This window comes from Lissotriton vulgaris, chromosome 1_1 (assembly GCF_964263255.1).
Source record: "Lissotriton vulgaris chromosome 1_1, aLisVul1.2, whole genome shotgun sequence".
NCBI lineage: Eukaryota > Metazoa > Chordata > Amphibia > Caudata > Salamandridae > Lissotriton > Lissotriton vulgaris.
In genome coordinates this window covers 1,846,526,125-1,846,551,348 of record NC_141685.1, presented here as the reverse complement: position 1 = coordinate 1,846,551,348, position 25,224 = coordinate 1,846,526,125, and the positions used below count along the sequence as shown (strand labels likewise).

Here is a 25,224-nt window from a genome sequence, read left to right as displayed (position 1 = left end):
CTTAACTACTTATACTCATTGATGTTAGTGCATCACTAGTAACAAGATTCCTTTATTTCATTTTCTTTTCTCTTTTACATTTACAGACCCCTGACGAAGGGGCTCATGCCCCGAAATGCATTGGGTGGAATTAAATGTATTGTCATTGTGATGTATAAATGTTCAGTAAATGACAGTTATGTATATGCTGACTAATCCAAAGCACTTCAATCGAATGTAACATGGATATTAATGTTATGTTGATTTAAGTTAACTCATTGATGAAATCTGCAATAAATGTATTAACGACTAAATCATAAATTGAGTAGTGCGTGCTGGTGTCCTGGTTCTCAACCAGGCCTTACATACTTCACACGTCGTAGTTTGCAGGCTACATACCAACACAGCACACATATCGAATTAACGCCTTGAAACTGATGCTAATGAGTGCAGTTGCCCTTCCATATTCACTAAGGAGAGCCTCGGACACCTAGGCCCAACCTCCAGAGTCCTAGATTTAGCTTCATATATGGAAGCTGAGGTTGCATCGCATCCACTGTGTATAGTTTGCTTTCCTTTTGTTTTTTTTAACAAGTGAGAAACATTGTAGCGTGGGCTGAAAGAATAAAGGGATATAGGCAGTATATCAAAGCATACATTTCAAATGCAATGACTAGCTGTATCCTGAGGGCTCAGAACTCCTAAAACAAGTTGCACACATAACACCTAAGCAGAGGGGTCAATGGGTGTTTTACATCTTCCTCAGTATTAGGAGGTGCCTACCCTCAGTGGCAGCATATCCTCCCGGGTAAGTTGTGCGCTATATAAAACACATAACGTGACATCCCCCTTGTCCAACTGTGGCTTGTTGAGCACTTAAGCGTTACAAAGGATATGCCCAACTTACTCGTACCGGTTCTTCAGTATTTGTGAGCAAAGGCAGGAGAATCTGAGCCAAGTAGATAAAGCTAGAAACAGTAGTAGCACCAATAAGTGTGTGCCCTGCCCTTGCCCTCTTTCTGATGGGAAGATAATTCCCATTACCAGGGGTGAGATCACATTACTTAACTATTCTACTCATAGATTGACAAGTTTCAAGCATATCAGGAGTACATTCTAACGGTGGTGTTACAATATTTTTATGCCAGTAGGAGTAGTGTATTCTTAGCCCAGAAACTCTACAAATCAATAAAACATTCTTAATTTTAACCCACGTTCACATCCCCCTTCCGACATCATAATAACAAGAATGAATGAAACTAAACAGTGCCCTCCAAATTACTCATGCACTGTTTAGTTTCATTCATTCTTGTTATTAATATATCGGAAGGGGATGTGAACGTGGGTTGTGAGGGTGGGGGGGTCAGTGACAAAACGTATCATTTTTTACCATCATTTAGTGTGTATTTGTTTTGTGAAATTGTTCAAACAGTTCTTTATGATTTATTTCAACACCCCTGACGAAGAATTGATTATATTCCAAATGCATCGGGTCTTTTTTTGCACTGGGTCAAAGGACAGTTGGCATCACGTGTCTGTGTCTAAGTTTGGATAAACAGCATATGGCATTTGAAAATGAGGAAAAAAGCATTCCAGTTCAACTCATCTGTCTCCGGAGTGATTTTACATGAATGGAAAATATGGGAATACAATTGGGTTACTTTGGTTAAATGTTAAAAATGGTCTAAATGTGAAGGACTATTGTCCCAATCTTAGCAGTGCAGCATTAGGTGTTGCTACTTTCGCACCTTTGTCCATTAACTTTTAAAAAGTGGGCATTTCTTTGTGTTTATGACTTTGTGTGCTGCACAGCCGCGGCCGGTGGAAGGAGTTCCATGGGGCAGAAAGATGGGGCGCCCTGCGTTGTAAAATGTGATGCAGCGTGTGCTACGAAATTCGTTTTATTTATTTAATTGTTTACTTACCTTCAATTATCCATATTCCGGTGTTTAGTAACCCCCACCATGCCCCTCATCCGCCACATCTTTCCACCCCACGGAATTCCCTCCACGAGCTGATGCTGGTGCTGAAGCCTGACTCCAATCCACATCTGCACCTGTTAACAGCTACACTTTGTGCATACTTTCCATACAGCCATCACAGAGTGAGGGTTGGGTGTGACCGGGTTGTATCTGCATTCATCTGAATGATGAATTGTCTTCCTGGGCTGTACCCCCTGCTGTACATCTGGAGCCAGGGCGGAGTGAAAGGGGGTGCTGTGCACTTCTAAAGGGTATTTTGAGATTCCTCCTAGATCAAAGACATGTTTAGTATAAGTTCATGGGCTCTGACCCCATGTTTTTAGACATTGAGTGGACTTGTGACCAGACTGCTGGGTCTACAGACTGCACGTTACCAGAAGCACCTGCTGTGCTGCCAGGAAGAATGGCCACTATACTGACTTGCTTGATCCACTGACCTGTGGCCTGATGGACTGCAAGAATGATTGCCACTTAGTTTCAAGGACCCTGGTGTTCTGGCCTACTGCTTGTTCTCTTCTTTCATGCCCCAGTTGTTCTCCTGAGATGGGTCACCTGAAGCTAGCAGAGTGAGCACTGTTTCTCTTTCCTGGTTCTGGAGGACAGTGCAATGGAAGCGATATATTTTGCCCCAGAAATGTGCGGGCACCAGTGAATGGTGATTGCTTGCTTGTCACTCGCAGAGCATGTTGAGAGCTGTTCTCCATGAAGCTCTGGGTTTGCAGCCTGTGGCTTTTCTCATGAACAGGAGTTGTGTTATCGACAGCTTCCAGGGAATCCTCCCATGTAGCCCTCGTACCATTCCTGAGGAGAGCGGTTCTATTCCCGGAATCCCCCCTCAGGTTCCCTCCCCCCTCCAGGAAGGAAGTAGCAGAGGGAACCTGCGCACATAAAGCAGCCATGTTGGGTGAAGGAGATCGCCCCTGGAGGCTGAAGCTTTCACATGTTCCTTTGCGGGTGACACTACTGTTGACCCCACTGGGATCTGAAGGGCCTAGGAGGGATCAGACTCGCCTGTGTGTGGGGCTGAGTCACTGTTCTTTTGGCAAATGCATCGAGTGTGGGGGACCCAGTGAGATCTCTCACAAATAGCCTGGATTGGTGCCTTTTCCCTGGGATTTTGGAGGCCATACCCGGGGACACTTGTTTTGGGAATTCACCTAATGGGGCGGATCCTATATGAAGGCCATGATCACCACTGTAAGGCGACTGAGGAATAATGCTGTATGTGTCTAGTCTCTAAACCAGATCGCATTACTCAAACTAATGTGGTAATTAATGTGACTTCCGTTTCCGTAATCTTCTGCATTTCATGCCCTGATATTATGGTTTGTGTCAATTTGATTCTTAACTTGTCAGGATTTGCGTAGCATGCACAGTGATGATGTTTTCATTATGTTTCTAACACAACAGTTGTTCTCTTAATCCACTCATTGTGATGTGTTGACAATTGCCTAGTTGGCAAAGTAACTGTTGGTTTATGTTTTATTTACAATACAGTCTATTTTTTTATAATATTGTGTAGTCTCTTTTGTTGTGTAATTATTGGGTTGCTGGTGTGTGCGTGTATTGCGAAAACGCTTTTCACATAGCCTCTGGGAGAAGCCTGACTGCTCTTGCCAAGCCGCCAAGGGGACGAACAAGGGTTATCCTTGGTGTGTAACTTACTTGCCAAACTAGAGCAACGGGTTCTGCTTGGCTTCGGTGCATACTCTAGCCTATCAGAAACCTAATTTCTAACACTTTCCAAACTTAACTGTGTAAAACGACATATGCCAAATTAGCTGCAGGATCTGGCTGGGTGCTGCAGAGAGCAGCAAGGGTAGACTGAACATGAAAGGAGGGCCACCCCCACAGTGCACAGCTGAGGGCCTTGTGCAGCCTGGGTTACACACCCATGGACGGTAGGTGCATAGCCAAAGCAGAAGCAGGATCCTACAACCCACCTTCACTATGCTCTGTGGAGCAAGGGTCAGCCACACAAAGATATGGGATGCTGGATCTGCCTGAAGTCCATGCCTTGAGCCTACTAGGCACAGACTTTGGTCATGCATATTGGCAGTTGGCCACCAACAGCAATTTGAGAACAGGGTCTGGCTGGACAACTCTCAGGACAAGTAGGGTACAGAACCTTACCATGAGTCATCCACTGCAGCTATCCACTGCTTGACATATTTAAACACCTTGTGTTGAAAGGGTAGGCTACCAACAGCAAGTTGTATACAGGCCAGCAGCCAGTCCCTACTGTGCATTGGCAAGTCTGAGCACACCAATGTAAACAGAGGTTGATGTCCAAAAAGTAGTTCCATGTGGAATATGATAGAAAAACAAATCACTGATAAAAAGATAAAAGTGAACTTGTGGTCAGCATTGCTTAATACACCATAACATATGTTTAAAACACCTCTGTATGTTACAAAACAAAACAGAATTAATGTGCAGTTCTGGTGCCAAAAAAAACCTTACAAACCAGGGAAATTTGCCAGTTATGGTTTAGGAAAATGACCAGTTCTCACATACTGCATCATTCATGCTGTGTTAAATGACATCAATGATGACATCATCCTGAGAAATCAATATGCTGCCCATTTACTCTTAGCAAAACTACTTTGGAGTGGCATTGCTTACTCTCTGTCTGAGCTACACTATTGATATAACTAATGTAAAACTTATAGTGATCCATGTCATTTGCCTATGAATGCACTTTAAATATTACTCTATGGACTTTGTGAAACAATTCCCCTTTTGCATGATCACCCCTATTTTTCGCTCAATTGTAATGCAGGTTGTTTAACTCTGCACCGGGGCACCCCCCATCAGTCCACAAGTGTATGTGCACTGATCCCTAAAACATGTAAAAATTGGCTAATCCATGATTGACATATTCATCTCTTCTGTAAGGCCATAGTATATTGTGTAGAACCAACACCCATGGCATTGAAAGATAAATGTCACCTGAGGACTTCAGCCCTTATTGCACTATCTAGTAGTGCAACAAGCAAAACATGGCTTCAGTCCTACCAATGTAGCCTAAGTTCTAAAGTTTAAATTTGCTGCTTAACATGTCAGAACAACTCCATTAACTGGTAAAACGTTTATTGTAAATATTAATTTGCCACACTTCAATAGGCCTTGTAGCCCACGAAGAAGGGTGCCTAGATTTATAAAAGTAGGATATGTAGAAAGTTAATGTTAGCATGTCTCAACAGTGGCAAGCCACCAAAATCTATTTTCGCTATGGTAGGCTTTGGCTGTCATATGAGGAAAACTGAAGTGTAGATTGATCAATTAAACTTGATTCTGTTTGGAACAAGCTAGAGATGTGTATTGCATAGTAAATATTCAATTAAGTGTATAAGTTGTATTTTTTATAAATATTCAGGAAAAACATATTTTAAAAAATTACCTTTTATCCATCCGAAGATCCTGAAGGTTAATTTGTATTAGTTTGCCAGTTGTTGCCCATGGCAGGGCTTTACCTTAACGAGGTATGAAAACCACTCACAGAGAAAAGACAATGCCTTAGGCCTTGTCAGAGAAGAGCTGGGGGTGTTATAGGTAACAGATCAGCTCAGGAAGAATAACTTTGAGATAATCCATCAACTTCATTAACGTTGCAGGTGCTAAGGTGAGGCATGTCCATTCACATTTACATGTCATGGGAGGCCTGAAGGAGCGAAGGGCTTTGTTCTTAAGGTCCCTCTGTTTCCAGCTGGACACAAGTCCATTGGGCGGGTGAGTTGGTCCAGACGTTTGTTGTAGCTGACAAGGAGGGGGCTTCCTATTTCCCTAAGCACATCCCTGACTGGCCCAAATGTTCCTTTCAGGGGAAGAAGATCTGTGCCATCTTGCATTTCCCTAAGAATAGTTTCAGCTGGGATAGTTTGCACTAAGGCAAACAAGATGTGGTGTGCAATTGGGTAGGATAGCACCTGGGTACTTTTTACTCATTGGTAAGGCGGCTCCAAGAGTCACTTCCACCCACTTGCTACTTAACTGCGCAAACATGGACCTCAGAACACTCTATTGACCTGTGGAAGAACTGAAGAACACTGGAATAGCTGATTGAAACCTGAAGGTCTTGACCATCTCACACTTGTATCTAGGATTAAGAAGTGGATTCCAAGGGTCAGCTGGTTGACCTACCATAAGGCTACAGGGATACAACAAGCTGCAAGGGGCATTTTTTCTCTGAAGGCCCAGCTGAATGTAATGATGGGAAGTCCACACGTAGAGTAGTATTAGGTGATGCTTTATTCCAAGATGTGAAGGGAGACCCCACCAGGAGCATCCAACATGGTGCTCAGCCCAGCCAACTGACATCTCAGGCAGAACACCAACATTCTGTTAGATGCATCACATCAACATTCCAACAGAGGTAGAGAGAGAAGCATAGGGAATAACAAGATACTACATTATCCTCTCTCCTTAAACAGAAAACAAAAAGCTTAAAACAGGAACGAAGAACAGGAGAAAATGAAGGCGAGTAGAATGGACAAAAGCGGAAAAAGAAGAAGAGAAAAGAGGAACAACTTAAGAAAACGAATAAGAGGGAAGAATGGAAAAAACGTACAAACCATCCACCCATCTTAGACCATATAAACCATCCTCTCTTCTTACAGAACTAAAAGGAAGAAAATAAAAGAAGGCAAAAGAAAAGAGAAAGAAGAAAAATTTCAATACAAGAAGATGAGGAAAATTAGAAGAGAAACCTCATCAATACACTATTACCACAAAGCAAAATACAGTAACGCAATGCAAGAGATAATAGTGCAAAAAGTAGCAATAAAAATACATAGCATCTGAACACATGTAAATCTCAACATATTTAGCATAAAAAAACATAAATGCACAAAAATAGTAGGCATAAGCTAAATATGACGTAAAACTTTTAAAATCTAGATGTGATAGAAAAATACAATAATGCAAAAGGACAATAGACCCTAGCATAGCTCCTCTGAAGGAAACTTAAAATACACACACCCAAAAGGGCACAAAAACCCTGTGGACAACTGACGTAGTGTCAGGTGGGACTAAGACCCACAACAGCAAAATGGGAGAAGAACCCCATAGCAAAAATGTAACACCAAGTAGATGGGACTAAAACCCACTACAAACAAATGGGACTGTAAACCCATTGTAAATACAAGGAAAATGCGCAAGTAGGACTAAAACCCATTGCAAGTAAAATGGGACTAGAACCCATATGAAAAGCATAGCAAGATAAGCAAATGGGACTAAAACCCAATGCAAAATTAAACATGTGGGACTGAAACCCACCGTCAGCAAATGGGACTTTAACCCAATGCAAACACTTAAATAATACAGATGGGACTAAAACCCACTGTAAGTAATTGGGACTAGGACCCATTACAAACATTTAAACCACACAGATGGGACTCAAACCCACTGTGTTGAAATGGGACTAGGAACCCATCAATAGAACATAGTAAGTAAAACAGATGGCACTAAAAGCCACTGTAGTCCAAAAGAAAACATAACACAAGCCTAACCAAAGCATGTAATAAAAGAGTAGATGGAAATAAAACCCACTGCAAAGACAAGCAAAACATAATAAAACCCAAAACGTTGTAATGCACAGCAGAGTAGGCATAAATATGTGGCCTGTGAGGATAACAACCACAACACTAAATTAGTAAAGAAAAAGGAAGAAAGACACTTTCTGCCGACCTGCGCCTACAAAGAATTATAATAAGACACAAACACTGCATTAGTAAATAAATGCGCAAACACAGATAATTGCATGAACAAGTGCAGTACAAGAGTGCAAACAATAATGTTCTTAATCACCGGAGCCCGATCCATGCCCCCGAGACATATCCAAATTGAAAAAGAAAACAGTCTGTGGTTTGCACCTCCAAATCTCACACCAATAAAAAAAATAAAAACACAGTACCTTTGAATTGAACAAAGCGCAAAACGAAGGGTAAATGACGCTTATCTCGCGTCCGCCGACTAGTCAACCTCTCTTTCCCTTAGTTTTGACTCTCTTTCCCTTCGTTTTGACAATAAAACTAAAAAGTCTCTATATGTTCCTCCACCACGCCATATTAATAATTTGAAGGCTTAATAATCTTCATAATAAACAGAAACAGGCTGCAGTTCTGTCAAACGCGCTGCGTGTATTGATTGAGAAGGATCGAAGACTCGTCACACATATCAGGAGAAAACAGGCTCGAATGACAAAAATGGCGGCACGTACAGTGATGCTTCGCAGAGTGGCTCACGGCGCTTCATTGCACTAAACCACATCAGCAGGCATGTCAGAGAAGGTGCGTGGAAGGAATCGTCATAGAGACAGCGAAGAAAACTCCGAAGGCAACAGCAGGTGAGAGCGTGCACACGATAGTCATGCGCTGACTTTTGAAATAACAGTTGAACAGTTAAATTTCAGTAACTCACATTTTGGCCCAAAAATAGAAGAAATAATGTTTTTTTTTTTAAACAAAAACTCCTCACAAAAATAGGCATTTGGAAATTAAGGTGGCAAACGGGTGAAACGGCAAAAATCCATTATTTACTAGAAAATAAGCCCCAAGTTCAGTCATTGAAATGTCTCCTCATGGCAAAGAACAGTCACAAATCTTTCCAGAGAGGTAAATGTTTACCCTCACGTGAAGGCACAGCGTAGGAAGAGCTTTACTCTTGTGGGTTTACTCTTGAGGGCTCAGGTCCAACAGCACCAACACAACATAAAAAACAGGCTCTCCTTGTAAATAGGACACAAGCAAAGGAAGGCTTGATGGTACAGCTCCAAAACTGCACAAAGTAGGCTCTCCATGTAAATAAGACAACAGGCCAAGGTAGATAAACGAATGCTTAACCTCATGTGAGGATAAAGCGTGAGTCACAAAGTCAGTACAAACAGGTTTGCTCAGCGTGAAAGCACAGTTCCAACATAAAATTTGTAGACTCACTGTTACCCAGGAAGACTGCCAGACTGCTGTGGGCGACCGGTTGTAGGTCACTGGTGGGGTCATGCTGGCAGTTGGGGTAGCTTTACTTGATGCAGGAGGTCTTTTCCTGGTTAGTAGTTACTTTTCTTAATTTCAAACAGCTTGAAGCACTTCCAGACTTGACAGGTGTAGGTTCTTTCTTTAGCTCGTCGCCATGAATGGCCATAGGGAATAACAAGATACTACACTGACTAGTAGTAGTTGGAACTGGAATCTGCTGGTAGCATATCCTGGAGCAAGTCCTGGCCTCCAAGTGCTGTCCCTGATGAGCTGGGATACACAGAAATAATCTGGAGGAGTTGCTCCGGAAACTCTGAAAAGTTGAGACTTAGAACATTTGTGGACTTCCAAAACCTTCGGACCATCAGAGAGACCTCACAGCAAAGGTGTCTGATTTCTATGCAACTTCATTTAGCACAGCTTAAGGCCTGTCCCACTGGATGATTTTGAGTTCCATAAAAAAGACTAAGGGCCTGATTTAGATCTCAGTGGACCGGTTACTCCATCACAATGGGGAAGGATATCCCATCAGCTGAAATATAAATCCTATTATATCCTATCGGATTTATATTTCAGCGAGCGGAATATCCATCACCATTATGACAGAGCAACCCGTCCACCAAGATCTAAATCAGTGCAAAAAGTACCTACCGTATGCGAGGACTTTGTTGGACACAATCTAGATTTCTTCTGCACAGAGCCTTTCCCACCAAAGCTAATGGCTTCAGCAAATCGACCTCATCCAGCAGCTATCCAGCTTCAAAAATCTGTGGCAGATAGGGTCTGCAACATTGCGCCCCTGGAAGATTTCAATTTCCATTTCAGAAGGCAAAATCTGTGACCGGGACAAACCCGTTTGGTGTATATGACCCACACTCCATTGTGGTTGGCCTGAAAAGGCACCTATTTCCCGGTCAACCTTGAACAGTAACTACCGATTGGCGCCTTACTTTTTCATGGTGTTTTTTGCTTTAAATCTTTAACATTCATATCTCCAGTTTTCTATAAATTGGAATGGGATTTTTTTTGGATGTGTTTTTGACTTTTTAGCTGTTTTGGTACATCTAAATGCCTTACATATCTTCTCTAAGTTAAGACTATCTGCTCTGTGTCATACCAACCAGGTGTTGAACTTGGGTTTAATTTATTAAAACATTTGTCTGGACTTAACCGGTTAGTGACTTTATTACTTGTGGTGAACTGCCATCCTCTCCAATCCTCCCCAATTAATAATTCATTTTCTTACATACTACTATAAAAATATAACTCTTCTTTACACCTTAATCCTCCTCAGTGCAATTCTATGATTTCTGGTTCCAACTCCAGTTGAAAGGGAAGCTAGTTTTTGATGCTTCCTGTGGAGAGGCACCACTTTTACATGGGCTTGGGGCTAAGGGAGAGCCATAGACCCTCCGAGTGGTAGGAGGGATCAGCCATATTAGATTTAAGGCTTTTGAGAATTTTTACAGTAGACCAAATAGAAGTGCTGAAAATGATGTGGGGATAAAGCAAGACAGTAGACCAGAATGGATGTAGGAAATTCTATAGTCACTGACTAGAGAAACAAGACTCTGCTTGAAGAAAATGACCCAAGGACCCCTGACTGCTGCTGGCACCCAGAGAAGGGAATTGCTCACCACTGGTCAGGTGACTGCCTCTTCCCCTACTTTTTCCCTACTCAGAACTTTGGGTGCCGAAACCAGCAGCTTCAGGAGGATCTCAATGACTACCTACCTAACTTCAAGTGAACCTCACTGGCTTCAGCCTTGGACCTGACCTTGCTGGAGTACATTGGCCTCCAAAACATAGACTCATTGTGAAGGTAAGAACTTTGGGTGAAGCGCCCCAATTTTTGCATCTGACCCCTGATCCATCATGGTCAGCTGAAACCACACCAATGTCCTGGTCAACTAAAAACTGAGACTTTTCATTGGTACTATAATTTTTCTTGGTACCTTTTGCCTTAAAAGTATTCTCTCTAGATAACGTTATTTGAGTCTGATCATTTGATGTCAATTGTGTCTTAAATTTATCTTTATTTTTTAAAATCAGTTTGTGAATTTTATTTTGTTGCTTTCTAGACTTTAGAATTGATAATACTGCTGGAAGTTAATTTGCATTTCCCTGGGGAATTGCCTGCCGCTTGTGCCAGTGTTTGAATAAGACTCTCTAAAAACTGTTTTCTAGCCTAAACACATTGGTTTATTAAGTTTGTAGGAAGTGCCCTCTTCACAAACTAATACCCCAATTCTGACAGTGGAGAAAAACATCTGCATTACTTGGGACCACCTAAAAGACATGTGCAACCATTGTAAACAGGAACACATACCCTGAATAAATCACACACAACTCCCAGCTACCAAGAATGTATGCCATAGTCAAGAAAATGATCATCATAGACTGCATGGAGAGTCCATATTCAACCTTATTGATAGGGAAGCACACCCAAGCATTAGAAAGTCTCATCACTACTTTCACAGAGGTAAGAGTAAAACAAACCTGCCAACTAAAACCTCTTGGATTATTACCCTGCAAGCCATCACCTCCACTGACTACACCTTTCTGGAGGACCTCAACTTCCACCTTGACAAGCTCCAAGACCCCAACTCCACCTCCCTCCTGGATAATCTCCACAACATCAGACTCAAACAGATCGTACCAGAACCAACACACTCAGAAGGACACACACTGGACCCCATCTTCACAGCAGGGAAGTCCATCGCCTTCAGACACACCTCCGAACTCTCATGGAAGGACCATTGTTGCAACCACTTCACCTTCAAAACCAACACCACCCGCAAATGTACTCACCAGCTCCAGCGCAGGAACTGGAACAAGATTCCCAACAACCAGCTTACTGCCTCCCTCAGCAGCTCCGCAACCACTGCCACAGACTACGACCCAGCCATTACTGCTGGTACCCTTCACAAATGCATGACTGACTGCGATAACACCATCGCCCCCCTCAAGACAACCTCAAACTCCCATGCCAAGAAAGCCAAGAAAGCCTTCTGGTTCTCCACTGAACTTCGAGAATCTAGACAAACCTGCAGCTATGGAGGAACTCCAAAGCTACAGCAGACCTCCACAGCTTGATAGCAGGCACCACAGCCCACCACAAACTCATCAGATACTCAAGAAAAAATCACTCCTGGACAGAATCTCTACCCACTCACACAACAGCAAGGAACTTTTTGGCATCATCAAAGATTTCGCCCAACCTAACAGGGAGACTACCAACATCCCAACCTCCCAGGACCTCTACGACAAACTCAGTGCTTTCTTCCATATCAAAATCAAGAACATCTACGACAACTTCGATGAAAACAACCAGAACGCAGAACCCACACCTGCTACCACCCGCAACACACGGTCAATACTTGACAGTTGGACCACCCTCAGCATTGAAGACACACTGAAGATTATGGAGTTAACCCACTCCAGGGCCCCCACCACATCTACCACTGAGCCGCAGACATCATCGCCCCGTGATTCAATAAATCATCAACCGATCCTTCGAGACCACCTCCTTTCCTAATGACTGGAAACACTACAAGACCAACCCCATCCTGAATAATCCCTCGGCTGACCACACCGACCTCAGGAACTACAGACCGATCTCCCTACTACCATACCCGGCAAAAGTCATGGAATAAAACATCAACAGTCAACTCACCTCCTTCATAGAAGAAAACAACATCCTCAATCCTCCCAATCAGGCTTCAGGAAGAACCACAGTACCAAAACCGCCCTTCTGGCTGCGACAGGTGACATCCGCTACCTCCTCGACAGATGAGAGACTGTGGTCCTCATCCTGCTATACCGCTTCACCGCCTTCGACGTGGTCTCTCATCTACCCTAACCCACAGACTCCACGACATGGGAATCTGAAACAAGAACCTCAACTGAATCCGCTCATTCGGTGACAAACACACCAAAGAAAGTGCTGTCCTTCACAAGCACCTGCTAAACCATTGCAAACACTTTTCAGCCATTCCTGTTAAACATCACCTCTCTAATATGACACTTCATTGAACAATGACTAGAATAGGCTCTGGAAGTAGGATTGGGGGGGGGGCTGCTGCAGCACCCCCCAAAATAACCAGATAAACATAATGGAGTTTCAAGGTGAATGAGAAGTAGAGTTGACTTTAAATTTAGTTTTGATCTTGTTGCATTTGCTGGGGTTCAAAGTAAGAGGTCAAATGTCAGGCCAGTTTTGTAACATTTTTGCTTATTGTTTTAACAGAGGTATAGGGAGTAGGGTGTCCATTTTTCTACCATGCAACAAAAAGTAACTACATTTAAAATGGACTGTATAAATATTTTAAAATATATCAACAGTTAGGAAAGCTCAAACAAAGCATCTTTTTTGTAAATCTGAAGTAGGGTGGAAATAAAATTTTAATAGGACCAAACCAAATGAAGAATCTTTTAACATGCAGTGGACACACCTTCTTGATCATCTTCTTGGAATTCACAGACCTTACGGCTTCCTGAAAGCTGCTAAGGAAAAGCTTTGTCTCAGTTGGTCTGGCCATAACATTTTCATACCTCAAGATCTCTCCAATGCAGCCAACCTCAAAAGAAAGGAGCTCCTTGCTCCGTGTCCTCTAATGAGACATTTAAACATCCGTTATGGCATTCAACATTCTTCTTTATGCAAAGTTACATATGAAAGCACCTCTCGATCCTTTGATGATCCAGCTAAATTAAAGATGTTGCTTCAGAATATTTCCTACCATTCTATGGATACTAGTGCTCTACATTCTTAGGAGCTTTGTTATGTGCGAGCTAATTTTATTTCTTATTTTTCCTTTTCCTTCAGTTTCTGAGTATATGGCTACTTTGATATACTTTACTTTTCCTTCTGTTACTCTTTTTCTGGTGCTGACACATCTCATCTTTCGTTTTTGATGCTCTTCTCATCAGATCTGAATGTCTATCCTTGGTCTGTCTCTTCATCTTGTTGTCTATACCTTCTTTTCTGTCATTTTTTCTCTTTCTGTTTCTTATATGAGTATTTATATGTCTTCAATTATTATCTTATTTGCTTTATATATATTGTATGCTGCTGTTAATCCACAGTTTCTCTCTCCGTTTTTGCAGCTGTTCATCCATATTCCTGTTTCCCTATTTGTATTCCCCAATATGTTTAACTTTGTCTCATGGAATGTTTGTGGTCTGGGACATCCAGTCAAAAGACAACAGGTACTCTCTGATATCTCAAAACTTAATTCAAACACTGCTTTTTTAATGATGTCAAATCACTTTAATTAAAACGCCAATGGGTTGAGAAACTTGCTTCTGTTACTAATCCCGATATAATTATTGCAGGTGATTTTAATCAATGGTTGGACCTATTTATTGACAGGAAATATACATATACGTTTGACCCTTCCAAATCCCATAAGACATTTTACTCAGCCATTACCTCTTGTCCATTATTTGATGTATGGAAAACTTTTAATCCTGATACATGTGAATGTATGTTTTATTCCAATTTACTCCGCACCAGGTCCAGAACTGACTATATTTTATTTTCCAAGTCTTTATTTCCTTCTTTACAATCTTCAGAAGAAATGTATTCGATTTTTATTTTCTGATCATGGCCCTTTTTTAGCTTGGATCACAATTTAATTAAAGGAGCCACTGCTTTTATTAAGGATTTTTTTCAAATGAACCACTCAAATGATATTTCCATTCCTAATAATTAAGATACTGTTAAAGCCTCCTTTCAGGTTTTCACTATTGCTTATTCAGCTAAAAGGAAATAGAATTTAAATTCCCAATACCTTATATTGCTTCAACAAATTAAAACACTTGAACATATGTATTTTACTTCCAAGTCCTTCTTCATTCTACATGAATTACTTAAAGCTAATGCTAATCTCAATGAACCTGCCACATGGATACATGTGAAATTTTACTTAAGGTTAAATCCAAATTCCACAAAGGTAAAAATAAGGTGGTTAAAATAATGCCTGCCTACTTAAAAATTAAATTGGAATGTAAACATATTGGACCCATTCACAATGAGTTTAATAACACCATTGGGAACTCCGATTCTGAAATTTAGAATGTTTTTCCAGTCATACTGCGATTTATAATATACAGATTAAACCATCATCTCAGAACCTGCATGGAATTTTTTTTAATGGCCTCCCCAATCCCGGTTATATTTGTGATACCTTCAAACCATTAGAAGCAGACATAACCCTATATGAAATCATTGCTGCCATCAAAGCCCTAAAACAGCTAAAGCTCCTGGCCCTGACAGGTTTTCTATTGAATTAATTTCCTCTTTTTTTGCCCTCATATTATTAGAATGTTTTTAACTCTTTTCTTTTAATCTCTAAGGCCAGTTGTTCATTTGTTGAAGCCCTGATTGTTATCATTCCTAAGCCAGATAAAGAACCCACTCTTAGTAAAAAACGATCAACCTATCTCATTGATTAATTAGGATTGCAAAGATTAAGGATTTTTGCATCCAGCTTAGAGACAGTCGCTCCCCTTCTTGTTAAACCTGATCAATCCGGTTCCATTAAGGGTAGACTTTCTGTGGATGATGCCAGAATGTTCTCTAATATCCTTTCTTTGGCTATGAAATATCATGCCACACTATCACTTGATGCTAAAAAAGCACTTGATTGCATCAATTGGCAATTTAGGTTTACCACTCTCCATTGGTTTGGCTTTGGGCCCAAATTTATTTCATTGATAAAAATACTATATCCTGATCCTCTAGCCAGTGTTTTTGTTAATCCCCATTTTCCTCCATATTTTAAATTGCATAGAGATACCAGGCAAGGTTGTCCCCTCTCCCCTTTGCTTTTTATTCTCTGTCTAGAACCCTTTCTTAAATGCATTCAATGTGACGTACAGGTCTCTGGGTTCAAACTCGCTTCCTTTGAAACTAAATGTAAATGTATTTATATAGCGCAAATCGCCCACATCTATGCGCTTGCTTAGGGAACCCGTCCTGGTATTCCCCTGTGAGATACCCCGGCAGGGTATCCACAAGGTGAAAGCCAGGCATCCCGCCGCGAGGGGCCGTTGTGGAGATTAAGCAAGCTATTGCCCAGAGTCGCAGAGTGTGAACCCGTGAGTCGAGTAGGCACCAGAGCGAGAATTATCAAGTCCGTGGAATTATTGAGCCGAACCCCCGTCGGGGCGGGGAATTGAACTCTGGTCCAGGGCCGATCTCAGCTTCTGGGTCTGCCGCCTCTAACCCCTGAGCCACACTTCTCCAACTAAGCTGTAGGCTTATGCTGACCATGTACTTATTTACATGTCCCAACCCTTGTTCTCTTTGGACCCTTTTTTACAAGAGATTAAATTATACGGCAATATTTCTGGATATAAACTCAATCTTTGCAAGACTGAAATGTTACCAATGAATTTCTCGTGCTATTGGTATATGTTTGCAAATACAAATTTTACATGGTGTCCTTCTAGAATTAAATACCTGGGTGTGTGGATTGCCCCTACTATCTATATATATAAAAAACGAAAGTATGTCTGTCTGTCTGTCCTTTATGCATTACTACACCATTCATCCGATCGACATGAAACTTTGGGAAGTTGTTGAGTACACCCCCGTTAAGGTTTCTGTAAAAAAAAAAAGTTTAATCGGCCCCCCAGGGCCCTCATAATCTTTGGAATACTGAAATAGACAGCGAATTTGCGAGCATCATTGACAGTTATGGCCCACAAACGGAAATCGATTGGTCAATCTACATCAGAAGCACGAAAGAAAAAGGCATTACGAGCTTCAGAAACAGACAATCAGCGGGAAGCAAGATTAGGAGCTGTTCGAATACAAACTGCTCAAGCCCCTAATTCTTCAACGAACAAGCAACGAGAATCATGTTTGGAAGCCGATCGAGTACGCACTGCTCAAGCCTGTTCTTCTCAAACCAACAAGTAACGAGAATCAATATTGGGAACAGATCGATTATGCACTGCTCAAGCCCGCTCCAATGAAACAGGAGAGCAACAAGAATCAAGGTTGGAATGAAAAAGGAGAGCAACGAGAATCAAGATTGGAAAACGAGCAATTACGCACTGCTCAAGCCCGCTCGAATGAAATTGGAGAGCAACCAGATTCAAGATTGGAAGCCAATAGAGGACGCACTGCTCAAGCCACACTTAGAAATGTTTTAAAAAATAAAATGAATACGTTTCAATAACAATGACATAATGTAAATTTAATGTTATCATAGCGAGTTTCCTTGAATTTCCTTTTTTCTGAGATCGCAGCAACGCGCGACGGGTAAGCTAGTTTCTAATATTATTATTCATAATTCTAACATTCTAAAACTTAAAATACAGAATTTACTTACATCCTGGTTTCCCCTTCATTTATCATGGTGGGACAGACTGGATACCATTAAAATGATGATTGTACCTCATGTCCTGTACACTCTTTCAATGTTACACTTACAAATACCAAATTATTATTTTTCTCAGATTAACTCTATATGTACTAAATTTCTTTCGAATAATAAAATTCTCATATTACCTTGTCTAAACTTATTGTTCCAAGAAAGAAGCGGGTGTTTGAATCCCTGATTTTAAACTATATCACTATGCTTTTTAATTAATCAATTTTACACTTTAAATAATGACTTTCCAGATTATCTCATATCACGATGGATTGTATTTGAATGGTCATTACTGAAGGATTGTTCTTTTAAAGATGTGCTTTATATGTCTTATAGTTCTTTTCTTTCTAAGAACCTAATTATAAAGTACCCCCAACATTATTTACAGTACTCACAGCTGATTGTGATATTCATCAATGCTTTTTTATCATCTTCAATCATGGTTTAAAAGGTGTATTACATTTAATCACAAATCTTTTTATTTCAAATATTGGAAAGAAAATGATATATTTGCCCATCAATTGATAAACCATAATACTGTTATACCTTTCCCCTAGCTACAAACACAATACAACCTACCTAATTCTTTTCTAAAGGAATATGAATTATTATCTTCTGTTTTAAAGCCTTTACTAATGATTCACAACTTTCCTCCTACCCCAGTTAAGCACACACCTCTAACACATTTAGATAATATCAATCAAAATACTATTCCCAAAGCTACTGGTGTGTATACAATTTTAATATCATCATCTTCTGTGCGTATTAGAATTTCTGTTTCAACATTTTAGAAAAATGATTAGTCTATATCACTTTCTGTTCATCAATGGGAAACACTATAACTCAAATTGTTCAATACTTCCAAAGCTGCACATATCACACAACCTATTTATTTTTTGTACTCCCCTATTGGAAAGATACCTCAAAGTTATCTCTGTTAACATGATGAATTTTATTTGTGATTAATATTTAATATGATTTATATTACTTACCTTTCACTGCATACCTATCCTCTCACTCACTTTCCTAATCGTTCACTTCTTCTATGTCTTTCTACACTCATGCCTCTCCCTACTCCCCCTCTATTTCCTACCTTCTACATTTTCTCTTTTCTTTTTTTCATTCTTTCTCTTTTTATATAAAATAATTTCTGTTGTTATATTCCATAACCTTCTCTTTTATTCTAACTTTGTTCAATATATCTGCAAGCATTTCAGACTCATATTTTGTTTTCTGGAATTGTTATATATATTGTTACTGCTTTACGAATCTTCAAAAATAAAAAATATTTAACTAAAAAAATGAAGATTCTTTGCTTGCTGATACCCATATGACAAACATTCACTGAAACCGGATACCCACACTTTATTGTTTAGGTGTCATTTATAGTTTTATCAGTAAAACTGTATGTTTGTGCAAATATAATAATCATTACAATAGAAAATGTGCTGCCTGTAAATGACGCTACCATGCCGTGCTTTAGGAATATTTGTGCCACAGTTTGCCCCACAATTTAACACCAGCTACATAGTTCACCATTACCACTTTCTTGCTTAATAGACGTGGCTCCTTTCTACACTTGATCTTAGTGTGTTTCTTAGATTTTACACAATCCCCAAGTTCAGCACCCCCACTCTGAAAATTGTTCCAGCACCACTGAGGACTTGTGCAAAAAAGTACTATATTTTCACCAGCTCTGTATAACATGTCTAATATTATCTAAATCACATCTACCACACAAAGTAGTGGACTAGCTCTAGTTCACTTTAAACACGCATCTCATGAGGCAACTCATCAAGCAATGCATCACAATTACTATCCGTAAGTAGATCAGCAGCCGAACTTCTTCTCACCACTTTCAACCACTGCCTCTCTCACAACCCAATGACCAATATTTATTGTCATGAAATCCCTATAATGGACAAAGCCATATCCAATGGAGTAATCACAAAGACCATTAAACCAACAAGAAGATTATATTATCTAGCGACAACTACACTAACCTGTTATGATGATTCATACCCCAGCAACATTTACCTTCCTAATCCCATGCCAAACTTGGAGAAAAAACAACAGCAATAGGTTAATAGCTAACCTTGGGTTAATGGCAAACCTGTATAAGAAGCAGAACACCCAGCTGCAATACACACAAAAAGCCACTTAGCTAGGATCTAACTACAGAACAAAAACATCTCGCCATTAATGAGACGACTTACCAGCTTCCAGTCAAAGTATGCATCATCTTCAGATTACTTATCAGCATCAAGGAGGTAATTCAAGGCAGAGGACACTAACCAAGGGGTTATTTATTCAAAATAAACCTGCCCTAAAGCTCCTGGACTCTGCTACGGAATCTGTGCTTGACAAAGTACACTGCATATGTTTGATCTTAGAGGCATCCATTCCCAATGAAGCAGACAATACCCCATATGAAACAATGGATACGACTTAAACTAACAATTTAACATTTTCAAAAACACCTACAGATCCACCTTTTGCCACAGCTCCAAATAAATGAACAGGAAGAGTTTATTCATTCAAGTGTTTTATTAACTCAGTGGCAAACTGCGCTGCATCATAAACCATTCCTATCAGCATCGTGTGTGAACAAAGTGTTTTGCATCTATATCTTTATATGGTCACTGTGGATAAAATGACAAAATAATCACAAGATGTTCATAAGTGTAGTGTCTAATGACAATGCTTTTATAATGTATTAATATCCTTAAAAGGCGCATTGTTTCTATGAAATTTATTTCTAAACGTTTTTTGCCGGGTTACATGAACGTCAGTTTATTTAAATTTTACCAGAAAGGCATGCCGTGCTGTATCACGTGACTGAAGCCAGCATTACAGCAGATTGAGTTTCAGTGCAGCTGTCTACCCTGTCAGAGAGCTTTCATTAATTCACCGCTGTCGCCTTAAGCTCTGTACATTCCACTTTTACTTCTTCTACGGTAAAAATGAGAATTTATTTATCATTAATCATTTTGCTGGGTATTATATAAAGTTATCCGGGAGAAAAATTCAAAAGCGGAACCCAGTGCGAACATATCCACTGGACGTCGGCAAAAGTTTCAATGTTCGTCTTTCAGTTTTAAGACAGTTGTATTTTCTGTAAAGAATGTAAAAGTAACCTTTTTCACGAAGGTGCTTAATTTTCACTAAGAGATCACCCACCTGTACCACCTAAGAGCGTAGGAAGGTAACAATAATATTGTTTCTGTTCTCAATTTAAGTATTTGTTACGCGAGTAATATAACTTCTACTTGTTCAAATTACAGGAGACAAGCTTTCGATTGGAAATGAAAAATGTATTCGCATAAACGACATGTCCCACGGGTAGAAGAGCGAAACCATGTATGTCTGCACAAATAAAACACATATTTCACTTACGAGACCTTGGCCAAATCCTATCAATGTGCAAGAATGACGATCCCAAAATCGTTCAACATGCAAATTCAGGAGAAAACGCACGTCAGTTCCGAAATCTTTTTTCAGCCACTTTATAACCTGCCAACAGCTTCAGAACAGTAACAGCTCCTCGCCCGCATCGAACACATGATCTCGTCCACACTATATTTAGCTCAACTTCGAGCCAAGCAGCAAGTCATTTAAAAAGATTTAGCCATTTTGTTTCAGAAAGACGACTCAAACTCAAAATTCTACAAAGAAAAATGAAAAAGCTGAGACTGGTTATTTTACAGAATTAGCAATTAATTAGGCCTTATTTGTCCTTCAATATGCAGCAGTCCTCAGCCCTATCGCAGCATTTTTACAGATTAAAAGTCACACTTATTCTGTCGTTGTTGTTGGCTGTGGAAATTCAGTTACACTTATCATCTACGTGTTCTGAAAAATAATGGCAGTAAGTAAAACTATTCCTGCTAACAAAATGATTAAGAAACAAGGAAACAAATCTGGTGAGTGCTACTAACAACCGGAGTGCAAAACAACGAGCTATTTTATTAGAGTAATGTGCCCATTTGTAATAACATATGTTTCCATAGACGCAGAATGGGTAAAACGCTTTGGTACACCAGGCCCATGCTATTATGGAAAATGAACATACCACATATTTGCAGAGAACGCTGCTTTCTACGTCAAAGCATTAGGAGGGCAAATTGGGCTGCAGCTATGGCTGCCATGTTGTTATGGCGCCTTTAACAGGGCTAGTGGAGTTGGGGCAGCACTGCCAGGCCACAAGGGCAGACTATTAAGAAACTGTGGATTTGGGACTGTGGAATTCAAAAACCTTGGAGTCCTTTAAAAGCAATAAGAGGCTGGCACAGAACTCTGAAATATCAAAGGACAATTTATTACACTCATGTGAGGTGAGGCTGCGTCGCCCAAAAGCCATGACAAATGAATGAGGCAGTCTGAGGAAGTCAGAAGGCTGGCGCCTTATATACATTTTCAGACTTACACAGTAAGCATACATAAAAGGGGGCAGTCTTGGTTCCTGTGAGCACACAAGGAATACCAAGTAAGGACATGTAGAACCAAGGGGGAGGAACTAACAGTTTCAGAACGTAGTGAACACATTCCTATGTAAAACTTAATCAGTAACAGATGCAGACTCTACCAGGCATTTCTGAGCATGCGTGGAAGTGGAGGAGGCTAAATATATCCTGTTACTAGGCAGACTTCAGGCGCAGCTAAAAGGAAGGTACGACAATACAGATAGTGAGCACATGGCAGCACATGGTAGCCAAGATGGCCTCCAGAAACTAAAATGGCTTCTAAAAACGATAAGATAACTTCTAAATGCAAAATGGCTTCTGCTAACGCTAACCCATTTATGCTAATTTACAACAGACGGCCGTTTTAGCGTTTGCTGAAGACATTCGTATTATTCAGTAGGAACATGGAAAACAGGTGCTCATTAATTTGAACATAATTTCGTCAATTTTCAAATTCATTGCTAGATAACCATTTCCATCCTAAACATTTCAGCAAGGGTATGACCAGGAACACTAAAGAACGGGACATTAGGTCATAAGCATACATACAAACAGTAGGAGGAAATAATGACCACTATTACAGAGAAAATTAGCATTTTCACAACCCTAAGCAATAGCAAATTCTAAAATCTTTCAGAAAACACTATATACTCATGTAAAATGGTGGCAATGCAATCCTTCAATGCTCTCAAATCGGATAAGGATATTCTTCACAGAGAATGAACTTCTATTCTACCTGTGCTAAAAAGAATACTACTCTAAAATACTGCAGGCAAAACAATAAAAAATTAATTCCACAACACCCAGTGTCTTTACTTTTCAGGAATTACTTCTATAACCACGACTTATGCCCAGAGTCCAATTCCAAGTCTCTCTGGCAGACTTTTATTGCTCATCGAATCTCTTCATCCGTCGCTGCAAGGGCCTCATCATTTCAGGCCTTCCATAGAAATGTATCTCAGCATCCGTTGGAGTGCCCTTTTTGGCAAACACTCATAGTTCAGTCAAAAGTCTCAAGTTCACAAGGGCAGTGCACCAGTGTCTCTCATCTGCGGCAGACACTACGGCAGACACTACAAATGACGTGCTCTTCGTGATCAAGGGCACAAAGCATCTCGTGCAGATCCAAGCACTGTCAAGAAAACTCCTTTAGCAAATCAGCAGCACTTTCAAACTCCAACACTCCTTGTTCGGTGTCAGAGGACGCTCAAGCTGCTCGTTCATGGGCACCATAAGATAGTGCCTCTCGCCAATCTCGAATTCTCCATTTCATTTCTTTTTCGTTGGAGCAAAGGTGAAAAAGGGAACGGTGTGGCCAACTTAGACCAAGGCTCAGGCCAATACGCAGACCAAAGGACTCAAGGGGTTCAGGCCAAAACTTAGGCCAAGGGCTCAAGGGGCTGTACACTGTCAGAGGTTGCCAGTACATAACAGGTACCTTTTTGCGCTTTTTTTTCCAATTCAAATTCTGTTGCAAAACCAAAGGGACTCCTTTTCTTCTGTCGTGGAACGCTGGGCAGTAGAGTGAACAAAGAACTAGGGTATACCATTGATGGCGTGCAGATTCCTTACTGGGTGCTGGGACTATAAACCAAAACTTCCTGCTTTTATCTATGGCTGTCAAGGATAGGAATTCGAATTCATCTTTGTCATTCGTTCTGCAGGCGTCACTCTCCCTTTGACTCTGGAGAATCCTGCAGAACGTATCAATGTAGAAGATATGACACAATTGTTAGTTTCCTTTAATTGTTGTACAAAAACAATTTTCCATATGAGAGCATGTCTTCTATCATCTAAGGGTATACAATTACATAAACATTTTATCTGAGTGGAAGTCCTTACATATAGTGGCATTGTCTAATGGGGTAAACATTTTCCTAAATGAGAAAATCTAAGTGTTCCTAAATCCCTCACCTAAAACATTTCAAAAACGAAATCACATAAGAGATGGTCAGGGGCATTCAGACAATGGCTAATTTATCAAAAATGTGAAAACAGAGAAAAAACAAGAGTACAAACTCCTAATGTTTCCATTATTAGAACATATGTGGTCCATCAAACATTAAAACAGCAGCTGAAAGAGCTGAGAACCTAATTAGAATGGGCATTACATTTTTCCCACATTCAAGAATGAACATACAGTGTCTCCTATTGAGATGAGAAACTTTCCTTATTATATTATTAAATCAGTTAACCAGTCTATCACTAAGCTGACAGTCAGACTGGAAAGCATCAAAAATATAGGCCTAAAGAAAAAGTCTAAAGAGAAAGAAACAGTCTGGTCAGGTCATACTAAAGGGAATTATGCATAATGTTGTTGTTCCTATTACATCTCTGCAGTCTGGACACAATGCAACATCTGGGGAGAAACGCTACACCATACACAGTAATCCCAGTTAATGGTCCAGTTCCTCCTTCAAGGGAAAAAATGAAAAATGTAGAAAAAATGAAAAAGTTAGGCCACCTTTTAACAAGAGCCACGAATCTATAATTGCATCCTTAGGTCCAATCAAGGATATGTATATAAATCTAGGCCTGCCTGTTCCTTAAGGGAGAAAGGGCAGTATCTGTATTGTGGCTTCCTGTATATCTCTTTTATTTTACTTCAATACTATTATGGTCAAATTTTAACATCCACTGGTGAGGCGAATGTATTTTCATGATTACAGTATGCAAATATCATATCTGTGAAATTTAGTATAAACGCAGATATTAACCACGTGGTGTAGAGCGACACATACCGTCATACATGTCTCTTCACAACACAGGCAAATTTGTAATAATATCAAAAAGCAGCTAATAAAACAAAACAACATCATGATCAAGCCATCAAATATACATGCAGTATAATAAGCGCAAAAAGCATAAACAAAGCACAATGGCATTTGTAATCAAGCAGAAAAACACATGCATTCATGCAACTGAAAACCTGAAATCCAGACCTGCTTAATTTGTCAAAAACGAAATCAAAATCAAATTGTACCAAACTTACGCTTTTTAATTTACTCACACCCCGCTTTTACCAGGTGATCACCAGTTGCTGGCTATCAAACTGGTCAATAAACTTACAGTGTGACTTGTGATACACAAGGGTCAGCAAGAACCATTCAGAAGGGAAAAATGCAAAATCATAAAAAAAACACACAAACATTTCATTTCAAAGAAGTCATAATAAAACCCATCTCTTTGCAACATACTACTAACACAGCGCATAACAGAGTAAATCTCAACTGTTAACCAACCATCCTTATTGTAAAACATGCTAACCCACTTTCATATTGACTGTAAAACTTTTTCACAGACACACTGCATCCCTTGCACCAGCCTTTCCATGTGGCCCCTTCAGACCCCCTGCCCTCAAGGCCCTTAGAGCCTGCGGCCCCTCATGGCCCTGGTAGCCTGCGGCCCTTCACAGCCCTGGGAGCCTGCGAGCCCCTCA

The 25,224-nt window shown here is 40.3% G+C and overlaps 1 protein-coding gene across 2 annotated transcripts in view; it reads right to left on the bottom strand.

The window, feature by feature from the left end:
- Positions 1-20,889, bottom strand: part of LSMEM1 (leucine rich single-pass membrane protein 1) — a 142,590-nt gene extending 121,701 nt beyond the window's left edge. The window contains exon 1 of one of the 2 annotated variants that reach the window (XM_086919318.1): positions 20,719-20,889. The gene's annotated coding sequence lies outside the window, so the exon portion shown is untranslated. The remainder of the gene's footprint in view (positions 1-20,718) is intronic. The other variant, XM_086919323.1, reaches the window with a different exon arrangement.
- Between the last annotated feature and the right edge of the window lie 4,335 nt (positions 20,890-25,224).